Below are 20,535 nucleotides of genomic sequence, written 5' to 3' on the forward strand. Positions count from 1 at the left end.
TTTACACTATATAAATATGATAAAAAAATAAATCATCTTTTTGAACCCAGACTACGTTCTTTGATACTTTTGTGTATTCCTGAGCCTGCTCCTGAATCAATAGAATGAAAACATAGTGGCAAATCCTTGGACCTAATTACAATTGATTATATTGTAAACTCTGTCTACATGTACGTGTTCTTATTCCCTGACTAGCTACTAATGCTTACTTTGTCCCTTAACCAATCTCCAAATTATGGACCCTGTTTAATAATGCTGATTCTCTTCCCTTGCCACATTAATTGCCTTTCCTCCAAAAGTCCTTTCATATATATCCACTGGGTTATAGTCAATTAAGTATGTGAGTACTTAATTTTTATGGAGATATACTATGGCACTCAGCCTGATCTATCTACAAGCCTATACCTGGCATTTCTGGACAAGGGCAGAAATTGGACAGTCCAGACAGTTATATGATGTTACAACTTAATAAAGCATGGCCACATACATTTTAACATTGTAACTCTAATTGTTTATTGCTGGTAACCATGAACATTTTTTGTAGTTAAATTTAACAATGACATTTGTAGCTCTATTTTTCATGGTTTCTACTGAGTCTCCACAAATTTCTATGTAGATAAGCAAGGTATCTATAAATTACTGTATATTTTTGTTTTCGTTTTGTACCAAATATCTATGAAAAATTATATTGTGAAGATGGAAATCTTTATTAACTTATCTGTTTGTGTTTTGACAGCAGTTAGGTTTCCACCTCTTTTCTATGCTTTGGAATATAGCTCTATCATGGTTAAAAGTATACGAAGTACAGGGTTGATTTTTTTTTAGAAAATTATTCTTTACTTTCTATTTTTAAAAATTCCTGCTTCCATTATTGCTTGTTTTAGATTATCAACTTGAGGTGTTCATTTCCTTACAGTATTGCATATTTTATTGCATTTCCACAATTTATCTTCTATCATCTGTTATATTTTAATCTCCCCCATATAACAGTCTTTTCTGAAGTTCTAATTTTAATTACTTCTATTTTCTCTTTTTGTTATGAACTTAGCCCAGAGTTTTCTATATGACTGTTTTTTATTTTAAACCATTTAACCAGTTGAAGATTTTTCTTATGAAGTCATCAAAACAAACTGAATATATAAAAATGATAAAAACGAATAGCTTTCAATGAACACAGGCAATTCTGAAAGTGCTTACACTGGCTCTGATAGCCAAAAAAAAGGTTGAAAATCTTGGTTAATATTTCAGTTAGACTGATTTGCCTTTTCTCCAATCAGAAGTTGCTTTAAGAAATCATTAGTTGTAATCTTTTTCTGTTTCATAATTATTTAGTAAAGTTTCATTTATATAATTTCCTTTCTCCTCTCTATGAATTTGTCTTTGTTTTTTTGTAGAATATCTTGAGCTAAGTATTTAATTAATTTTATTGCATTGGAAAAATACGGATGCAATTGTAATTTTTTTACCTCTGAAAATAACCTTGCATCTATGACAGATCCAATCTTGGTCTTCTTATTTTTATGGGTTCTGAAATGATAATTTATTTCCTTCCTCCCTCCCTCCCTTCCCTCCGTTTCCTTCCTTAGTAGCTCTTTATAATGAAGCATTAACCAAATGGAATAAGCTTGCTAATTTCTGAAAGCACAGATTTGTATGTAGTTTTGGGCAGGCCAGACTCTTTGGTTCTCTAAGACATGACACTGCTTCTGTGACCACTGTTCTCTTTGTCCAGAGTTCACAGGAGAAACTACAGTGAGTAAAAGGGGAAAACACAACAGGGACATAGGAACTTAAGCCATCTTCAGTTACTGCTCTACAAACCTCCCAAGGAAATATTCTCCTGATTTCCAGAGGTTTTCAATGGAAGAAACTTCTTAAAATCTGTGCTGAAATAGCAATACATTAGGGGAAGTAATCATGCTATAATTCTAAAAACAGAAATTCTTAGCAGCATTCTTTTGGTTTGGAATAAGGAGTAAAACTACAGACTGAAATCTAACAGGTTGAAGTTCATACCTTGGCTCTACCAACTGCTAGTTCTGTAAATTTAATACCTCTGAATTTCAGTTCGCTCAACCATAGATGCTTTACCATTAATTAAAATAAAACAGGACATTTCAGCACAGCCTGGAACATAGTGTGTAAAATATATGGTACCATCACAATTATTATTGTTATTTTGCTCAATAAAATAAATGTAGTAAAAGCATGCCTAGTCATCCCTAAAAATCTCCAGTGTCTTTCCTTCTCACATAGAGCAAAATCCAACAATTTTAATTGTTTAAAATCCCTACACAATTAGGGCCATTAGAAATCTCTGATTGTCTCTCTGGCTATTTTACCTCTGAATCTCAGTCCATCTGAATCTACTGGAGGCTTCTCAAATGCAACAAATATGTGCTTAACTCAGGGGCTTTGTACTTGCAATTTTCAGTTCCTGTTAATGTTCTTCCCCAGATATTTCCATGGTCTCTCCTGAGTGTCTGTCCAAAAGTGAATCTTTCCCTTACCTCCTGATTTAAAATTTGTCCCCCCACCCCACCCCACAAATCTTTGCACTACAGGTCTCCATTTCCAGCTTTTCTTTTCTCTATGACATTATTATTGTCTGTTATCCCTTGCTAGAATATAAAATCTTCATGCACTGGGTGGGGTTTTTGTTATTTTTTTTCGCTTACTGTATTTTGCACTTATATTTTACCCTTAAAATAGTGACTGTCTCAAGAAAAAGGTGTGTAATGAATGAATTAATAAGAAATGAAGGAATAAATTTCAAAGCCTCCTTTTGGTGGTCCTCCTGTTTGAAACATAAATATCTTAAATTAGTGTGCATATTTGTGGAAAGCCGCCTCCCGAATCGGGCCTAGCGTATGCGCTGCAGCCTGCTCTAGAGTTACCCCCGCCCATCGAGTGAGCCAAGATGGCGCCTGCATCCTGTTTCCGCATAGTGACGCATGTATCCGCCACCCGCTCCTACCAATCGAAATCCTGTATACGCGATACTAGCCTAGAAGCTTATTGGTTGTTAATTGTGTATAAAAGGTCTTACCCGGACGGGGTAGGGTGAGACAGCCCACAAGGAGCCGTGCCTGACGGCCACATCGAGGCTGCTCTCCCACGAGGCGCCGTGCCCCGTGTGGGAACCAGTAACACAGAATGTTCATCTAGCTGTAGTAAAGGGCTTGCTTTCACAACTGCCGTGTGGTTCGAGTCGTGATTCATGACCAGGTTAGTTCGCGCAGTCTGCATCTCTCTCTCTCCTTCCCTGTTTCCCCTCGCCGGCTGGGAACCGGGGACCGAGCGGGGCAGCGCCGGACAAGTGGTGGCCCGTACGGGGAAGCTCCTCCTCCTGCCTCGCTCTCGACGGTCCCTCTGTGAGGAGAGCAGCGCTGCGCGTCGAGCTTACGGCGGACTTCCCGCGCCTGATCAACGCGAGAAGGTGAGTGCGTCTTATTACATGATAGTTAGGGCCCGTGGGTTTTCAGGTGACCCCGGGGGACTCGGAAGAGCTCTCCGAGTGACTGAAGTATAGTGCCGACTGCAATCATGGGGCAGTCCGGAAGTTCACCTCTCTTAGCTCCCTTAAAGAACCTTTTGAAACAACGGGGTATCTCGGTCAGGAAAAGCTCCCTTCAGCGTTTTCTTGATGATGTTGATACTTTTGCCCCTAAGTTTGCCTTTACTGTGCCCTCTAGTAATCAAGAGGAGCCCTGTCAACGCTTTGAATGGACAGTCCTGCCCCAAGGCATGGCTAATAGTCCTACCATGTGCCAGCTGTATGTCGCTGCGAAGCTAGCTAGCACTCGGCAGCAGTTCCCTCAAGTGAAAATCATCCATTATATGGATGACATTCTCTTAGCCCATAGAGACACAGATCTTCTTAAAACAGTTTTGTCACATTTAGTCCTTAGCCTTAGAGAAGCTAACCTAGAGATTGCCCCTGAAAAAATCCAAATGACTGACATTACCACTTTCCTGGGGGCGAAAGTCGCACCCACTCATGTTTCCCCCCAAAAGGTGTCTCTCAGGCTAGACAATATACACACTCTCAATGATCTACAAAAACTCATGGGGGATATCAATTGGATCCGTCCATACCTAAAAATACCCAATGTCAAACTAACACCTTTGTTCGACCTGTTGAAGGGGGATTCTAATATAAACTCACCTCGAAGCTTCACTCCAGAGGCAAGGCGAGCACTATGCCAGGTGGAACAGGCGCTCAGTGGCGCTGCATTGAAGAGAATAGACCCTGATGAGCCTTTTGAAGCCTGCGTGCTGCCGACAGAATTGCAGCCCACTGCGGTACTGTGGCAGCGGGGGCCGCTGCTCTGGGTCCACCCTGGAGTTTCCCCCAAAAAAGTCCTAGAGCACTATCCTACAGCGGTTGCAGACTTGGCCCTAGAATGCATTAAAAGGGCTGTGCAGCATTTCGGTCAGCAGCCCAAAAATCTCAGGGTGCCTTATTCTTCCCAGCAGCTTGAGATACTCACCGGATGCATAGATCAATGGGCCATTCTCCGGTGTACATTTCTTGGTCCCATTAACAATCAGTTCCCTAAGGCTCCTCTCTTGCAGTTTGTCACCCGGCACCCAGTGATTTTTCCCAAAGTAACCTCTCCTAGGCCACTAGCAGGCGCCCCCACCGTATACACGGACGGCTCCAGCTCTGGAACAGGGGCGTATTGTGTGGAGGGGGACACTCCTAAAACAGTGCTCTTCCAACCACAAAAGCCTCAATGGGTAGAACTGCAGGTTATCATTGCAGTCCTGGAAAGCCTTTCCGAGCCCTTAAATGTCGTCTCGGATTCTGCTTATGTTGTGAACTCTGTACAAATTTTAGAAACGGTGGGCATTGTTAAACATTCCTCTACAGTAAGGACGTTCTTTGCCAAACTACAGGAGGTTATATGGACCAGGCAACACCCTTTTTACATAACCCATATTAGAGCCCACACAGGTTTGCCTGGCCCTATGGCCCAGGGGAACCATAGCGCAGATGTAGCCACTCGACAGCTGCACATCTTTCCGACGCTGGTACCGTATCAACAAGCCCGAGAATTCCATGCCAAGTTTCACATCAATGCAGGTACCCTAGCTAAGCGGTTCAGCATACCACGTGCAGCTGCTCGAGATATTGTCCGAGCCTGCAACAATTGTGCAGAGCAGAGAGCAGTCCCCTCGGTTGGGGTCAACCCTAGGGGTCTCACCCCAGGGGATACTTGGCAGATGGATGTCACTCATCATTCAGAGTATGGTAAGATCAAGTACTTACATGTGTCGGTGGACACATGCTCCCAAGTTTTATTTGCCTCTGCTGAACCAGGAGAAAGAGTCTCCCACGTCATTGCACACTGCCTTGCTGCATGGGCAGCTTGGGGTAAGCCAAAGACGTTAAAGACGGATAACGGGCCTGCCTACACTAGTAAATCCTTCCAAAAATTTTGTGACAACATGGATGTCCAATTAAAACATGGCATCCCCTATAACCCTCAGGGGCAAGGAATCATTGAAAGAGCGCACAGATCTCTCAAAGACTTGCTTAAAAAACAGAAAGAGGGTATAGGCCACGGCCTGTCCCCAAAAGCTCGACTGTCTGTAGCCTTGCTCACATATAATTTTTTAAACGAAAATTCACAAGGAATGACACCTGCCCTGCAACACACCACCCCGAGTCCTCCGCATAGAGGTCTAGTCCGTTGGAAGGATGTCCTGTCGGGGCAGTGGAAAGGCCCTGACCCGGTGCTCAGCTGGGCCAGAGGCTCTGTTTGTGTTTTTCCCCAGGAACCAGGACGTCAACCAGTGTGGGTTCCGGAAAGACTGGTGAGAACCGTGACATCACCTGAAGAAGCCAAGGAACAGCTGTCAGAAACGCCAACGAATATACAACCTGAACCATTAGACCAAGCCTCCGACCCTGCTGATGATGGCGACGACCGACAAGACGATAATAGTAGGACTGACCACCCCGCGGTTGCCCAAAAAGAGGATCGGTAACTCTGTTCTTTGCTCTCCTATAGCAATCCTTCTAATCTGCCTTTTTCTTTTTAGTGGAACTATATTTCCTCCACAAGCTTCAACGAGTCCTTCCCCCTCACCAATGACACACTGATCCTCTCTTTTGCTAACCTCTCTGTCAAGGTTGTCAACACCACAGTTGCGGCGAATGCTACTTGTGAAACTGGTAATGGCGAGTTAAGTAAGGGAGTCTTGCTTGAATTTCTTAACGTTACAGGGAAGAGCCGCCAGTCTTGTGAAGGGATCTTGAGTAAAAAGGAGACTCAAAGGTGCCTTTTCCTTCCGGGGTTTGCTCCTACAGTCTGCAACCGTTCCAAAGACCCGGATGCCTCGCCGCCCCGCTATCCTAGTGTATCGCCCAAGTTATGTCTGGCTCCCCGTTAAGGCAACCGACTGGGTTGGCCCTGTTTCTCAAGTTGTTTCACTTAACAATATCCCCTTCTCTAAGTCTAGGCGTCCAAGAGGCATAAAAGAATGGCTATCGAATGCTGCCAGTGTAGCTTCCTCTTTGTTTGTCCCAACGATCGGGCAGGCTGTGCTACAAGCATGGACAGATCGGCAGCTCGCCATAACGATGGAAACGGTAAATGGCTTGGTCAACCTTACCCGAGACGTGCTACGCCGCCACAATCAGATGCTGAACTTAAATTTCCAGGCCATTCAGAAACTCCAAGCGGAGATAGATGAACTTGGACTGGAAATAGATGGACTCTGGAGAGTGCTTCAGCAAACATGTGACACCCGGTGGCTTACGGTTAAACTCTGTGTCACTCCTGTCAGGGCCAACGTGACCGGAAGCATTTCCAGAGTCTCTGATTGGCTGAAAAGGTCATATTTTCCTGAATTTGTTAATCTCTCCCAACAGGTGGAATCTAGTTTAGACACAATTGGGGGGATCAAGTTAAAACCCGTTAAAGTCGATCTCTCCGGGTTAGGCGAGGTTCTACAGAAACTATTGCACAGTGTTTCTTCCTGGTTCTCTTGGCCCAATTTAACTAATTGGATCCTCATTGCAGTGGGATTATTGGTGGGATTAGTCGTTGTTAAATGTTTGCTAGAACGCCTGTTTCAAGCGCAGCAGCAATTGCGTGTTACCACTATGATGGCTATGACTCCCACCTCTGTTACCCCCGATAGTGACCGATTTATTAACCATACCCCTTCCTGGTCGCCTCAGGTGGGGCGCTTTGGAGCAAAATTTGTAGCGAATCGCATGGCTGTTTCTCGGGTGTAAAAGGCGACACCAGTAGTCATAATTTTGTCTCAGGTGGGTCTCTAGGGCAGAGTCCTAGTTGTGGCCAGACTGGACCCTAGCCATTGCACAGAGACACCTAGTGACACCCCCGACTCTGGTTACTGCTGTTCCTGCCCCCGTCGTTGTTCCCCAGTTGCCAGGCAAAGCACTGCAGGGAGAGTCACGTTGCTTCCAGCTTACGGACTCTCCGGTCTCCATATGACGTGAGCATTCTGGTTGGTGCTAGAGGCTCCGCCGCTGGATGGCTGAGGCCTAGTCCAGACTCCCCAAAGCACCAAAGAGGTTGTGAACCATTTGGGTTCACGGGAGCACGCTCATCACTGGAGACACTGGGTCAAAAATAAATAAGAAAGGGGGAGATGTGGAAAGCCGCCTCCCGAATCGGGCCTAGCGTATGCGCTGCAGCCTGCTCTAGAGTTACCCCCGCCCATCGAGTGAGCCAAGATGGCGCCTGCATCCTGTTTCCGCATAGTGACGCATGTATCCGCCACCCGCTCCTACCAATCGAAATCCTGTATACGCGATACTAGCCTAGAAGCTTATTGGTTGTTAATTGTGTATAAAAGGTCTTACCCGGACGGGGTAGGGTGAGACAGCCCACAAGGAGCCGTGCCTGACGGCCACATCGAGGCTGCTCTCCCACGAGGCGCCGTGCCCCGTGTGGGAACCAGTAACACAGAATGTTCATCTAGCTGTAGTAAAGGGCTTGCTTTCACAACTGCCGTGTGGTTCGAGTCGTGATTCATGACCAGGTTAGTTCGCGCAGTCTGCATCTCTCTCTCTCCTTCCCTGTTTCCCCTCGCCGGCTGGGAACCGGGGACCGAGCGGGGCAGCGCCGGACACATATTGAAAAATAAAAGTGTATCGAGAAGAAGGCAAACATGATTTCTGGATTTTTAAAGATTTTTTAAATGAAATTAGAGATACTTAGAATTGGGAAACATACATGGAATAGAAGCAGGTAATTGCTTTTTGTATGACTCACTACACTTATTTTAAATGCCCTGAGGGCATGCATATAATGCCAAGAAAAGTTACAGGAAAGTAGATTTGGGTTCAGATAATGTTGGTCGTTTGTACAGTTAGAATTCCCTATAAGACAATGAGACTGCTGGGCTAGGATGTATTCAGCAAAGGGAGGATGACATCTGCCATGACTGTTGTCAGGAAGTGGGGCTGCTTGATCACTGGGATTCCTTCAAATCCTTGCGCTAATTCATTTTCAGAGGTAGAGGTCTCATGTCTTCCTAAGGATGTCTCCTACATCTTTGAAAAGTAGACGAGTTTTTCTATTTTTATACACATATTTACTTGCCTGTAATGTTATCTCTTTGGTCCTCATTGTCACATCAGCATCATGCAGTCTTCTTCCTCTAGTGCCTATACTCTTTTTTTTTTCTGCCACTTCTTCTCTTTCCTCAAGGCATTTTGTAAATATCTTTAATTTCTATAGTCTAAGAAATAAGATAATTCAGAGCCTTACTAATTCAACCAGTCTTTAACTTGAATCCCTCCTATTTAGTAGCAGAATTTTCTGTACATCTTATATATTTTTTTTTCTTTAGAATCGCCCAAACTCACGCTGGTGCTGGATAGTTTTAAATTCTCGTTCCTAGATTATATTACCCAGAAATAACTGCAGTGCATTTGTTAGGAACCCAAAATAAACTACATGTCCTGGCTTCTCTGGGGATTTTCCAAGGAAACTGACAAAATTTGTTTTGGGTATCACAGATAGAGTTCCCATAGGTCTCTTGTGGGAGAAGAAGTAAATTCAGCTTTCCTAAAATAGAACTACAATTAGAATATATTTGAACAGGAGGGAAAAATCCTCAACACTAAACTACAAATTTTAACAGCTTTTCTCTGATGGGATTGTGACCACAGGGGCTGGCATTCATTGAATGATAAACATGAAGTGACATCTCATTTTCCAGAGGTCTTTGATTCCAGCTTCATAATTTCATGAAGATTAATCCACATGTATGGGTTCTAAAATTACTAAAAAATAATTAGGTGTGAACAATTTCAGAATCTTCTAAGCTACAGCCTCATTAAGCTATATTTTTTGCAATAAAATGAGATTGCCTATTTATTTGAAATATTGCATTGTTAAACTCATTATTTCTCATCTCCTCCTCCTTTCTACCTCAGCAGAAATCCCACGTGCTTTAAGTGAAGTTATAAGTCCATTTAGTACATCCCAATGAAATTTAAAGAAACATAGAAGCTGAATTGAAATTCCCCCCAACATTGAAAAGATTTCTGGGAAAGAAGCAGAGAACACCACAACCCCAATTTAATATGTTCCTCTACTTCATAGAAGTGAGTCCAGTCTATGAGATGATGAAAACAGTAAGGGGTAATACAGTGTAGTGGTACATCTTTCTTCTAAAGCAGAAAGCTGTAATGAGCAGAAATCCAGCAAATCTAGATTTTCTGTTGCAGTGAACCAACCCACTCTCTAAAGCACACAAAACATAACAAAACAAGCCCCAAAGCCCAGGGCTTCTGCTCAGAGTGAAAGTCTCCAATAATTAGAAAGCTGATGTATTACTGCTTCATTCCAGATCAAGTAGCTACAATGAATGAAAACCAGAGAATGCAAGCCTTCCTATTGAAATATGCTGAGTTGCAATATTAATAGCATGAGGTGAAATAATTTTTAAATAAAACAAATTGTAAACTAGCAAGTGGCAGACATTCTCCATGTTGTAGTTTCTGGTAGAAAGTTTCTTGAGTTAGGATAATTTTGAATGCAATCTACTTGCTTAAAATCCTTTTTGCTTATAAATGTTGTACATATATCATATAAAGCATTATGTATTTATGATATAGTATAAATAATGCATAGGTGTGAAAGGTTTAAACAAAATCTGTTTATCCTTACCTGATTTATAATATTTATATTTAGGGAAAGGTTATCTAGGAAAACCTTGATTCCTCTGTTTATGGGTGGACTTAGAATAGAATAAATGGACAAGATAGCAAGTTAATAAGAGGGAATTAGAAAGTTCTCTGTTTTCCCATTGTATGAATGTCAACAGTTTCAGTATTGGGTAAATGGTATAAAATAAGTGTGACAGGGTTTGGGAATTTTTGTTAATATTGTTTTCTTTGAGAAAACCTCTTTGAGTCAAGCTTAACTTAAACTACTCCCTAATTATCTTTGTCTGAGATATGTCAAGTAACCAAGAGTTTCTCCTAAGATTCTGTAAATTAAAACTTCTCTGGCTCCTAAAGGTCATGGCTTTTGAAATCAGTAGTGGGGTTCAGTGTTAGTTATACCACATTTGGCCAGAGCATGCAGAAAGTTGGTGTGAAAGTCAGTAAAATGTAGCTGTGAACAACACAGTCTTTGGCAAAAGATACACTTGAATTTAAATCTTTCTATTCCAGTGTCCATTTTATTTAACTTGTCAAATTTTTGTTTTAGTTAACTTGTAGAAATTATGCCCTTAAAAACAGAAATACAAGAAATGGAAGAAAACAACACTGATTATTGAGAATTAGAAAATCACTCACATATTACCCTGATAAAAATCCTATTTGTAAGATAAAAACAAGCAACTCAAATACTTTTACACACAATTTAAAGAAAAATACATATATGGAAAAGAAATATTAAATTGAATTTTTATCAGGGTAGTAACAAATACAGGTAGACTTTTTAAAAATTGTCATCTCTTAGTGAAGACATATTGTTTTCAGTCAGACTCTGGCATGTAGACTCACATGAATCTAAAAATGGAATATTTTTTCTTTCTTTTCCACATAATTTTATATCCAAACTACCCTTTCTTTTGGATTGGAAATAATCACAACTTGTGTTCTTCCACATGGAGAAAAGACTTTAAAAAAATTTTTTTTAAAACTCAGTTTCTTTTGTTAGAGGGAAAAATACCCCAATGAGATTTTACAGTCTTGATTTGGTTAAGATGGAAGTACATATCCCAGAATCTTTTTCTTGAGTTTTGACAGGTTAGAATTGATCAGGGTAGTTGCATGAGATTTGAAAGGTAGAAGTGAAAAGCAGTCATTATTCTCTGAAGGTCATCAAGGTTGTATGTGGTGAAAGACAAATACAGAGATTATGGTAAGTTCCTGCATGTTCTTGCCCTACCCTTGTCTTCTGGCTCTTCTTCCTCACTAATTGTCCTGTTGACCAACAGCTGCAGACCTACTAACAGACACTGTCCTGAAAACTTACAGAAGTACTTTCTCTGGAGATGCAACCACTTATTCGTAGACGTTTCCAACAGCTCACCTTTTTGGTTCCACTCTGAAAGCTGAGCAAGCTTAAATTCCCAGATTCCCCTGCCAGGTGTTGATTTCCACACATGACAGTGTTTCCAGAGATGTGGTTGGTAACTTTTCTCTGATCATTCAACTCCCCCTTCCAGGCTTTTATTTTTTTCCAGCTTCTTCTAGATTTATTCCGTAAGTCTATTCATTCATTCCCATTCCTCTGGCCCAGGAAGGACCAGAGACTAATCTCATTCCCCAAATATTGGGAAATATTTTGTTGATGGGAACACAGATATTCTTTGCTAAAAAGACAGAGAAAAAAAGAGAAAACCTTCTACTGGATTGCTCCTTCTGAATTCAATGGGCATATAGGAAAAAGAATCAGTGAGTATACTAGAAGATTTGGAAAATGAAATTATCCAACTTAAGCTATTTAGTATTAATAGAGCAACAACCAGTAAAAAGCATCAAGTGATCAAGGAGTCCTAAATTCTTAAATGGTGTATACACCTAATAAGAGCATTCCAAAAGCATGAAGCAAAAACTGACAAAATTAAAGTAAAAACAGAAAAATCCACAATCATGTTTTGAGATTTCAGAAATTCTCTCTTAGCATTTGATACATAAAGGAGACATAAAATGAGCAGGGATGTAGAAGATTTTAAAATACTGTTAACCAAATTGCACTAATTTGTATTTACAGAACTTCTCACCACAACAGCAGAATTCTTCTCAAGTGCATGTGGGTCATAAAACAAGTCTAAATAAATTTTAAAGCATAGAAATTATAGGGAATTTATTCTCTTTCTACAAAATAATTAAATGAGAAATCAATTATAATACCCAAATGCTTAGAAAGTAGATGATTGTGCAGGTGTTGAGTGTCCAGGAGGCTGACATCCACTCCATGGTGTGAGAGAAGCCTGGGGCAGGGTGTAAGAGATAGATGGTCAGACGGTCTTGGGCAAGGCACCATCAACCAACACCTTTATGATTCCACAGCAATAGCTGGAATAAGAGGTGAGGCTGAGAGTGAAAAATGACTCTATTAAAATAGAAAAATAGAAAGGATTCTGGGAACCTGGTATAGTAGGGAGCTTCAGGACTTAGTTTCCAAAATAACTATTAAACAGACAGGGGTGGTCTGAAACAACTATTTTGAATCTTGGGAGGCCAGAATAAAAATGCATAGCATCAAAGGAAGTGGGGGAGAGGGCTGATAAAGTACAGTAAAGAACAGTAAATTGTTCTCTCCCTGTAGCAGCTAACAGTGCCCATTCCCCATTCTTGCATCAGGCTGCCATGAGGTTCAGCCATGGCAATTTGCTGATGACAAAAGGGACAAAAAAATTCTCTTTCCTAAGACCGAGTGTGGACACTGCTGATCACTCTTCATGGCTTTTGATTAGCTCCACAGCTTCATGTTGCTGTTCCCAGTACTGAGGACTGCATTTTTCAATCTGCCCTGGTTAAAGGCCACAGCAGAGGAGACTTAAAGACATTACTCTTCCTCAGGGCTGAAGGGGACAGTTAGTTGAAGGGCTGCATTTGCTGGACAAGCAAGAAAGCTCAACATGTAAAGTGCTGAAAGAATACGATTAAGAACCAAGAATTTTATATCCTCTGGGACTTTCTTTCAAAAATGTGGGAGAGATTAAAATATTCCCCATAAAGTCAGAAGGAGTTCATCACCACTAGACTTGCCCAATAAGAAATACTAAAGGGAGGTCTTCAGACTGAAAAGGATACTATACAGTAGTTCAAAGTGCCATAAAGAAATAAAGACCTGCTATAAAGGTAACCGTTTGGGCAATTACAAAGGCCAGTATTATTTTAGTATACTGTATGGTATGTGTTCTAGTTTGTTAATGCTGTGGAATGCAAAACACCATAGATGGACTGGCTTTTATAAAAAGGTGGTTTATTTGGCTACACAGTTACAGTCTTAAGGCCATAAAGTGGCCTTCACTGGAGGATGGCCAATGGCGTCTGGAAAACCTCTGTTAGCTGGGAAGGCACATGACTGGCATCTGCTCCAAAGTTGTGGTTTCAAACTGGCTTTCTCCCAGGATGTTCCTCTCTAGGCTGCAGTTCCTCAAAAATGTCACTCTTAGTTGCACTTGGGGTATTTGTCTTCTCTTAGCTTCTCCGGAGCTAGAGTCTGCTTTCAATGGCTGTCTTCAAACTGTCTCTCATCTGCAGCTCCTGTGCTTTCTTCAAAGTGTCCCTCTTGGCTGTAGCTCCTCTTCAAAACATCACTCACAGCTGCACTGAGTTCCTTCTGCTTGTCAGCCCATTTATATGCCTCCACTGATCAAAGCCCACCCTAAATGGGTGGGGCCGTGCCTCCATGGAAATATCCAATCAGTGTCATCACCCACAGCTGGGTGGGGCGCAGCTCCAAAGAAACACTCAAAGAAATCTAATCAAAACTGATAACGTCTGCCCAAACAAGATTACATCAAAGATAATGGTGTTGGGGGGACACAATATATTCAAACTGGCACAGTAACTCCACTTCTTATCTCCTACAGATGCTAAAAAATAAATGCATAAAAAGTAATGGTAAATCTATAGTTTTGGACATGCAGTGTACAAAGATATAAGTGGTAACAATTACTAAAAAAGCGGGGGTGGACAGAGGTTATAGGATAAGTATATGTCAATATTGAAGTTAGGTTGGCATCACACTAAATATGATTGCTATATATTTAGGAAGCTAGATTTTATTCCCATAGTAACCACAGGAGAATTAGATGAAAAATATATTCAGATAGTAAAGAGAAGGCACTTGATATGGCATTATGGCATAACACACACACACACACAGAACACAAATAAATATAACAGTAGGCATTAATGGAAGAATTGAGGAACAAAAAAGGTATAAAAGGTTAAATATCAAAATGGCAGAAGAAAGTCTGGCATGATAAATACTGATTTTAGTTGTAAATGGATTGAATTCTCCAGTCAAAATGATGAGATTGGAAGAATGGATAAAAAATGATGACCCAACTATATGCTGTCTGCAAGAGACTCACCTTAAATTTAAAGATAAAGGTAGGTTGAAAGTGGAAGATGGGATAAAATATGTCATGCAAGTAGTAACCAAAAGAGAGCTGGGGTAGCTACAATAATATCAGAAACAATAGACTTTAAGTCAAAAACAGTTACAAAGGACAAAGATGGTCATTATATACTGATAAAGGGGAAAATTCAACAAGAAGATGTAACAAGTATAAACATATATGCAGCTAGCAGCAGAGCCCCCAAATATACGAAGGAAATACTGATTGATTGTTCTACATTAATAGTAGGAGGAGAGTGATGCCATCAACATGGCAACATAAACAGCTACAGGAAACCTCTCTCCAGAGAGTCAGTGAAAAAAAAGAACAATTCTGAATTCCTCTGGAGGAAGATACAGAGTGGAGAAGGACCCTACTAATACTGAGTTGAGGAAAGAGAAAAAAATAACAGGTAGGAAATCTCCAATCCTGGACTGGCTGATCCTCTCCTCTCCATCTCATTTGGTTTCACACAGTGCAGGAAGGGCACAAAAACACAACTTGGACACTTCCCACTGGGACAGAGACCATAAAATCTCTCACAGCAATGAGACATCCCCCCCCCCCCACTGTTTGGAGACCCTGGGGACAAGGAGAACATTTCAAGGCACAGGTCAATGAGGGACAAATGTGGACAGAGACTGTATTTCCAGCCCTGAGTACAAAAGCCTTTCCCCCACCCTGAGGGAAACAGCAACAGGTGGGGGTGGCTGAAAAACTGTGATGGCTGGGGGAGTCCTCTGCCACAAGTAAAGTGGGGGACACAGCCCCACATTGAGCCAAATTTAGGCTGGCAAAGTGAGGGCACAGAAATCCCACAGTCTCAGTCCCAACTGTTTAGAGGCAGCCTGTGCACAGAGGCAAAGCACCTTCTGAGGAGGATTAAGTATTCGAACAGCACCATCTGCTGGACAGACAGGAAAGTGCAAGTGAATTGAAGGACTTTTAAGAGACTCTCCAGAAACTATCTTAGGACCACTGGACCTGGTCTACACCCCCTGCACAGAAACCCTGCCCTGTTTTGACTGAGACTAGGGACAACAAAATGATTAAAGCAGGGCTCTAAAACAAACCCAGGTCCTGCTGGCCAGGGAAAAAACAGAGCACCATTGAGAGCAAGCAGACTTGATTTTACCACACCCAGAGATCTTGCTGTAGTGCCCAGTGTCTACCCACCATCCCTGAGGCAGGTTGTTGTGGGTACCTGGTTTTGGGGGAGTTGGGGGCCGAGCCAACCTGACAAATGTCCAGCAGGAGAAACAAACTGAAAACCCTAGGCAAAAGGGAGAAAAGGATCTCCAGAATAAAGTAATCAAAAAAATCATATGACTAGACACCAGCAAAAATTCACAATTCATACCAGGAAGCGTGAAGATATGGTCCAGTCAAAGGAACAAACAAACTAACACCTCAACTGAGATACAGGAATTGAAACAACTAATTAAAGATGTTCAAACAAATCTTCTAAATAAAATCAATGATTTGAAAGAAAATGTGACAAAAGATATGAAAGATATAAAGAAGACACAGGGTGTCCATATCAAAAGCTTGAAAAAAAAAAAAACAAAAACAAATGACAGAACTTATGGGAATGAAAGGCACAATAGAAGAGATGAAAAACACAATGGAGACATACAACAGCAGAATTGAAGACGCAGAAGAAAAGATTAGTGAAATGGAAAATGAGACATCTGAAATCATACACACAAATAACAGACAGGGAAATAAATGGAAAAATATGAGCAAGGTCTCAAGGAGCTGAATGAAAACATGAAGCACATGAACATACATATTAGGGGTGTCCCAGAAGGAACAGAGAAGCAAAAAGGGGCAAAAAGAATAATGGAAGAAATAATCACTGAAAATTTACCATTTCTTATGAAAGACATAAAATTACAGGTCCAAGAAGTGCTGTGTACCCTAAACAGAATAGATCCAAAAAGACCTACTCCAAGACACTTATTAATCAGACTGTCAAAGACAAAGAGAGGGTTTGAAAGTACCAAGAGAAAAGTGAACCATCACATACAAGAGAAGCTCAATAAGACTAAGTGAAGATCTCTCAGCAGAAACCATGGAGATGAGAAGACAGTGGTATGATATATTTAAGATGCTGAAAGAGAAAAACTGTCAACCAAGAATTCTCTAACTGGAAAAACTGTCCTTCAAAAATGAGGGAGAGGAGTTGGGCAAGATGGCGGCATAGAGAGGAGTCGAAGCTAAGTAGTCCCCCTGGAACAACTACAAAAAACCAGAAACAACTAGTAAATAATCCAGAATAACTGTGGGGGGACAAATGAGACCATCCACTCATCATACACCAACCTGAATTGGGAGGAATGCCCAAGAACACAGCATAAAATCTGTAAGTAAAACCTGTGGATCCAACTCACAAGACCCTCTCCACCATAGCCTGAGCTGCAAAGCCTCGTGCCAGAGAGAAGCTCTCTCCCAGCAAGTGAATATAGCTCAGCTGAGCTCCAACTGGGGTTTTAAGTAGCGAGTGTGAACTGCTCACTACAGGTACAAATCCCCAAAAAACAGACAGAGGCTTTGGGTGACGACTGACCTTGGAGAGCCGGAGGGTCACCTTGGACTGGGTCTGAAGGGGACTATCTGTTTCTTTTTCGACTGAGTGGAGAAAGCCCCAGTCATTTTCAGTTTCCAGGGCTGTGACTCGGGGAAGGGTGGAGACAGCACAAGCAGAGAGAGAGACAATTGAAATGCTAATGACCTCCACCTGGGGGGTCTGTCTTCTCTAGGAGGAAAGGGGTGGGGCCCCTTCCACTCAGAACCAGACCCCAGAGCCTGGGGGAACACAGCCATATCTCTTCACACCAGTCAAGGATTATAGGCTAACAGGAATCACCTGCTGGGCAGAAAAGCACAGTTACCCAAGGCATCAAAGGGTGGAGCAATTTTCTAAGACACACCCGCAGGGAAACCAGATACTAAATATTTCTTCCCTCTGGGACCTGAGCCTGTTCTGGTCTGGGAAAACCTGATTCGGATAACCAAGGAAACCATGCCTAGACAACAGAAAATTACAACCTACACTAAGAAAAACAAAGTTATGGCCCAGTCAAAGGAACAAACATACACTTCAACTGAGATACAGGAATTTAAACAACTAATGCTAAATCAATTCAAAAAGTTTAGAGAATATATTGCAAAAGAGATAGAGGCTGTAAAGGAAACACTGGGTATATATAAGGCAGAAATCTAAAGTTCAAAAAAACAACTAGTAGAATCTATGGAAATGAAAGGCACAAGGCAAGAGATGAAAGACACAATGGAAACATACAACAGCAGATCTCAAGAGGCAGAAGAAAACACTCAGGAACTGGAGAACAAAACACCTGAAAGCCTACATGCAAAGGAGCAGATGGAGAAAACAATGAAAAAATATGAGCAACATCTCCGGGAGCTCAAGGATGAAACAAAGTACAATAATGTACGTAACATTGGTGTCCCAGAAGGAGAAGAGAAGGGAAAAGGGGCAGAAGCAATAATAGAGGAAATAATTAATGAATATTTCCCATCTCTTATGAAAGACATAAAATTACAGATCCAAGAAGCACAGCGTACTCCAAACAGAAGAGATATGAACAGGCCTATGCCAAGACACTTAATAATCAGATTATCAAATGTCAAAGACAAAGAGAGAATCCTGAAAGCAGCAAGAGAAAAGCAATCCATTACATACAAAGGAAGCTTAATAAGGCTATGTGCGGATCTCTCAGCAGAAACCATGGAGGCAAGAAGGAAGTGGTGTGATATATTTAAGATACTGAAAGAAAAAAACCGCCAACCAAGAATCCTATATCCAGCAAAGGTGTCCTTCAAATATGAGGGAGAGCTCAAAATATTTTCCGACAAACAGACAATGAGAGACTGTGAACAAGACACCTGCCCTACAGGAAATACTAAAGGGAGCACTACAGGGTGATAGAAGACAGGAGTGCGTGGTTTAGAACACAATTTGGGGAGATGGTAGCACAACAATGTAAGAACACTGAACAAAGATAACTATGAATACAGTTGAGAGAGGAAGCTGGGGAGCATGTGAGACACCACAAGAAAGGAGGAAAGATAAAGACTGGGACTGTGTAACTTGGTGAAATCTAGAGTATTCAACAATTGTGACAAAATGTACAAATATGTTCTTTTACGAGGGAGAACAAGCAAATGTCAACCTTGCAAGGTGTTAAAAATGGGGAGGCATTGGGGGAGGGATGCAATCAGCATAAACTAGAGACTGTAATAGAATCATTGTACTATGCTTCCTTTAATGTAACAAAGGTGATATACCAAGGTAAATGCAGATAAGAGGGGCGGATAGGAGAGGCATGTTAGACACTTGACATAGGTGGTATTGTCTAATTCTTTATTCTACTTTGATTTAAGGTTATTTTTCCTTTTGCTGCTTCCTAGCTGTCATTTTTTTCCTCTTTCTTTTGCCTCTCTACCTTCTTTGACTCTCCCTCCTGCCTTGTGGAAGAAATGTAGATGCCCTTATATAGATAGTGGTGAAGGTGGTGAACACATAAATGTATGACCATGCAGAGAACCATCGATTATTTACTTGGGATGGAATGTATGGTGAGTGAACAAAACCATATTAAAAAAAAAAAAAAAATGGGTTGATGACAAAACCTCGAGGGCAATATATTGAGTGAAATAAGCCAGACACATAAGGACAATTATTGCAGGGTCTCACTGATAGGAACTAATTATAATATGTAAACTCATAGACATGAAATATAAGGTACCAAGATATAGAACGAGGCTTAAGAATGGGGAGTGGTTGCTTAGTATGAGCAGAATGTTCAATTAGGATGAACTTAAATGTTTGGAATGAACAGGGGTGTTGGTAGCAAGATGTGAGAATAACTAACAGCGCCAAATGGTGTGTGAATGAGGTGGAAAGGGGAAGCTCAGAGTCATATATGTCACCAGAAGGAAAGTTGGAGGTAAAAAGATGGGAATGTATACAACTGAATCCTATGATGGGCAATGTCCATGATCAACTGTACAAATATTAGAAATCGCTTCCATGAACCAGAACAAATGTATGACAATACAATTAGAAGTTAATAATAGAGGGGCATATAGGGAAGAAATATATACCTATTGCAAACTATATACTATAGTTAGCAGTATTTCAACATTTTTTCATAAACAGTAACAAATGTACTATACCAATACTACGAGTCAACAATTGAGGGGGGTTGGTTAGGGATAGGGATCCTATCTTTTCTTTTTTCATCTTTCACTTTATTTCTTGTCTGGAGTAATGAAAAGTTTCTAAAAATTGAACAAAAATTAAGTGTGGTGATGGATGCACAGCTGTATGAGGGTACCCAGGGGCAAGTGATTGTACACTTTGGATCTTTGGATAATTGTATGGTATCTGAACAATCTCAATAAAAATGAAAAAAAAATGAGGGAGAGTTTAAAATATTTATAGGTAGACACTGAGAGAGTTCGTGAATAAGAGACCTGCTCTACATGAAATACTAAAGGGTGTGCTACAGGCAGATAGGAAGAGAAAGGAAAGAGAGGTTTGGAGAAGAGTGTAGAAATGAAGATTAGCAGGAAGGGTAACTAATAGAATAAAAATAAGGAAAGAAAAATGAGATATGACGTATAAAATCCAAAAGAAAAAATTTGAAGAAAGTACTTTCTTTACAGTAATTAACATTAAATGTTAATGAATTAAACTCAATCAAAAGATATAGATTGGCAGAATGGGTGGAAAGAAATTGGATCCATCTACATACTGTCTAGAAGAGATTCACTTAAGACCCAAGAACAAAATTAGGTTGAAAATGAAAGGTTGGAAAAAGAGATTTCATGCAAACAACAACCAGAAAAGAGCAGGGGTAGCTACACTAACATTATTTATTAATAAAAGGGACAATCCATCAAGAAGACATAACAATC

At 41.0% G+C, this 20,535-nt stretch overlaps 1 protein-coding gene across 1 annotated transcript in view; it reads left to right on the plus strand.

Moving 5' to 3' along the window:
• The first annotated feature begins 6,542 nt into the window (after positions 1–6,542).
• The window catches only part of LOC119537709 (olfactory receptor 52E8), a 46,329-nt gene continuing 32,336 nt past the window's right edge, over positions 6,543–20,535 (plus strand). Inside the window, exon 1 of the mRNA XM_037840251.1 lies at positions 6,543–6,601. The gene's annotated coding sequence lies outside the window, so the exon portion shown is untranslated. The remainder of the gene's footprint in view (positions 6,602–20,535) is intronic.

This window comes from Choloepus didactylus, chromosome 6, assembly GCF_015220235.1.
Source record: "Choloepus didactylus isolate mChoDid1 chromosome 6, mChoDid1.pri, whole genome shotgun sequence".
NCBI lineage: Eukaryota > Metazoa > Chordata > Mammalia > Pilosa > Megalonychidae > Choloepus > Choloepus didactylus.